The 3,782-nt window shown below is 40.3% G+C and overlaps 1 long non-coding RNA gene across 1 annotated transcript; it reads right to left on the bottom strand.

Moving 5' to 3' along the window:
* Positions 1-575: 575 nt before the first annotated feature.
* On the bottom strand, positions 576-2,079 carry LOC147799752 (uncharacterized). The gene is made up of 2 exons (XR_015424910.1): positions 1,814-2,079; positions 576-1,293 (listed from the first exon to the last, which is right to left on the bottom strand). It is a non-coding gene; the product is annotated as an uncharacterized LOC147799752 (long non-coding RNA).
* Between the last annotated feature and the right edge of the window lie 1,703 nt (positions 2,080-3,782).

The raw sequence follows: 3,782 nt of genomic DNA, 5'->3' as shown, positions 1-3,782 counted from the left end.
TTATGATGCCTCCTGATTATGGCAGGTCTTATTGTAAAAACCCCGTGGGATCACAAAATTAATGAGCTCATGAGAAGAAATACATCCATTTGGAGGAATGCACCCTTATGCAGCAAGCATTACAGTAAACTGGCGCTATTTATTTTGCAAGGACTGACACGTACTGGACAGTATAGGTTTAAATGCGTCATGACTTGGATACTACATGTATACGCAAAGTCTAATTATCGTAAGCTTGTGCTTGGAACAAGGTATAATTTACGTGCCTAGCCTAAGCGTAAACACGGTGTGTGACTAGTATGGCATCCAGTTAAAGATTATTTCAAACAAATACCAGTAAACAAACTCATACGTAATTATATAGACAATAGTTGAATCTCTCAATGAAATGTATATTTTGGTCTGAATTTTGAGATTTTTCAAGATTTCTGGATTTTCAGAATTTTTTTTTAACCCTGAGGAACCCAAGGCTTCTTGTAAATGACATAAAAATCTGTTTTTAGCAGAAACACCTTTGTTGGAGATGCTCTACCACATTCAAGTTTTATTTTCAAACATTTCGTCTCCCCAGGGTGTTTTTCGGAATGTGACACATATGTAACATTGGGTCATACATATACCTTATTATTTGCAACTGAGTGGATATGGATCACAATACATACCGCAATCAGGTACATGTACAAGTAAATATTTAGGAATCTTTATCCATTTTGTTAATTAATGGTACATAGTCAACTTCTTGGTCAAATCTGGGAGGGGGGTCGTGTGCACCCCCCTCCCCGCCTATATATGTATTTTTTTTCTGTGGTCAAAATTTGGGTGTAATTGGGAATTTGAAAACAACCTAATGAATGACAATTTCCCCTTAGGATAAACCAATGAACACTTTATTGACAGCATTTTCAATGTTCTCTAAACTTTTGTTTGTTGAAGTGACCCCCGACCCCAAAGTATCAATACCCGAACATGTAAATTTTTATCATAAACCATCTTGGCTTTACACTGCTGGATCACTGATATGAATACCAGTAACAGGCACTACACATGGTAAGACTTGAAGCAGTTACGTTCCTCAACTAAGCAGAGTCTCACGTTGCATTTTTCACACAAGGTGTTAGTATTGTTCACTGCGCAAAGTTTACATCTGCCCCGCTTCTGCACTTTCACTGGCCAGTCATCATCGCTTCATCTGAATCGCTGTCATCTATTGACCCATCATCGCTCTCATCACAATCCAAAACTTGCAATACATCTTTTGCATGAAACCGGCCCCTTTGATGGGAAGCCATCCTCCTGTAAAAAAAAATAAATTCACTTTTGTCGCCAGTAATACCACTTGATGACATAAAGAAACATGGAAATTGCAAGAACAGAACTGCAGGAGTTGAATTGGCTAATGACATGCACACACATGCACATGTAAATGAATGCCTCAGGCCTAGGCCTACATGTACGTACATGTAATTTGCCCCACATCTCTCAGACTTTTTCAAGTTCAAAGACGAGTCCCCTCCAAAAAGTAGGGATTCCAAATTTACAAATTAGGTACTGGCCAACTAGCAAGATGTTCAAATTACATGTACATGCACTCGTATACACTACGTACATGGGCACGTACATGTACATACATTACACATAACTATCATGTACACGTGTACAGTGCACGCAATATCCCAATGTGACATGGGTGTAACATGGCCATAAAATCCACTTTTACTCTGCAGAAATAGCAAGTATTGCACAAATATTTGTATCAAAGTGAACTTTAGTATCTATAGATAATTCCTACATCAAATATCTGCAAGACACTTACCAACAACGATTTGAAAAACGCCACAGAATTCTAGGAGTTTGGCAAGACGAACTATCCTTGGTGGTAACACATGAGAGGGAACTCTCAAAAGGTCATGACATGGCAGCTGAACCTCAAACAACCTATAGAGGGCACTATTTATGTTACATCGATGTAACTTTGGGCTTTGGTGGGCACTGGGAAGGATTTTTTAGTTTGGAAGTAATTTTAATTAATGTTTAAAAAAATGTTACATATGTGTCACATGGGGCTCCTCAGGGTTAAGGTTTCAAGATGGGTCTCGATTTTTCAAGATCTTGAAAAATTGTTCACGAGCAACCATGCTACAGACATAAACGCATAGACCGCCAAGCCCTATTCAAAACTACAGGAATTTGATGGATCTGCGCGGCGCCCGACTAAAATCAAAACTATGGGCAAATTCAACCCTCCGTATGGGGAATTTACGCACAGTTGAAGAATTCCAGCCATGCAATTCTATGAAGCCATTTTTTCGATTGTAAAACAATCCTCCATTTACTCAAACTGGCCCATAGGGATTCAAAACAATGGGGTTACAACATTTGAAAACAAGGGATAGCAGTGCGAAAGAGCAAAGAAGGTGAACGTATTTTGAAACACATGTAAACCTTATATGCAATGTAAATGCGTTGCGCGTGATGCACACTGAACGCGCTTTCGTCCGTCGCTTCGCTCATTGCCCATACTGGCGGTCTATGGGTATGTCCGTGGGTGGCAATACACACACGTAAACCCATAGACGGACAGCTCCTATTCAAAACAACGGCGGGGTACCGTAGCCGAGAGGGAAGCGTGGGCAAATTCACCCTACGGTATAGGGAATAAAGTTGAAGAATTCCGGCCATAAAATGCTATGAAGCCATTTTCCGATTGTGAAAAAATCCTCTGTTTACTCAATCTGGCCCATGCAGATTCAAAACAGTGAGGTTGCAACATACGCGCAAGACTGGTGGTCTAAGTGTTTATTACGTATGGTGGCAATGCTGACGGTGAGCAACAACAGCCCGTTTGTAACGCATTAGCCAATCACAATGCGCAAAATTTGTCGACCCATCCGGTTCGTAAGTGTGACGTCACTTCAGTTTAAACCACACCCACTGCATATGCACTGCACATAGAGTTACAAGCATTGATCGCCGTTTACATGGAACCATGGAACCGGAAGTTAACGCGCAACTTTAATGATCGTCCAATAGGAGCCTGCAAATCGTGGCGCGTCCGCCTTTGTGACGAAATCGGTTAAAACCTGAAAGTAAAAGGTCACGCAGCGAGCTTCCGGAACCCCCGCGTTGTCTGCCTATGGGGATTTTACATTGGGCCGTCCAATCACACGTTCGATGATTTTGGAAGAATAATCCCTAACTGAAACCACTCCATGAAACATTCATGTTGGAATTTTACCTTTGTCTTCCTCAAGAAATATTTAGGAAAAGTCACCTGTAGATGGGTAAAAACGAAAGTTGTTGTCAGCAAAGGTTAGATGAAATATCAGAGTCTGTCATAAAAAGAGAATATTGCTTTAGGTTTATTACCTTGTAAATTATAAAAGTGTGTAAAATATTTTGAGCTGTTTTACTTCAGCTTCTACTGACAGACAACCATAAAATCTCAAACCCCAAATGTTCAACTGCGTACGCGCGTACGCGACTGCCGTATTGGACTGTTCTTCGTGTATTTTAGATTTTCGGGAGTGATGGGTCAATTTTTGGCAGGATTCTCTTTTAGGTCAGGTGATTTTTCAGTTTCTATAAATTGATATACTAGCAAATATTTTCAAAAGCCCGTCTCCTGAGTAGAATGTTTAAAGAAGTAACTGAACGAAAAAGAAATTACAAATTCTAAAATCTTTGCATGTATGTTTTCCTATCCAGGGGTACCGGAAGCTCGCCATCAAGGGTCAACTTTCAGGCTCTATACGCGTTTGGAAAGGGTCGACAGATTTCCTGCA

The sequence above is a fragment of the Acanthaster planci genome, linkage group LG03, assembly GCF_054643075.1.
Source record: "Acanthaster planci isolate LZ-2023a linkage group LG03, COTS_SCS, whole genome shotgun sequence".
Classification (NCBI taxonomy): Eukaryota; Metazoa; Echinodermata; class Asteroidea; order Valvatida; family Acanthasteridae; genus Acanthaster; species Acanthaster planci.
This window is presented reverse-complemented; position numbering and strand designations above follow the sequence as displayed.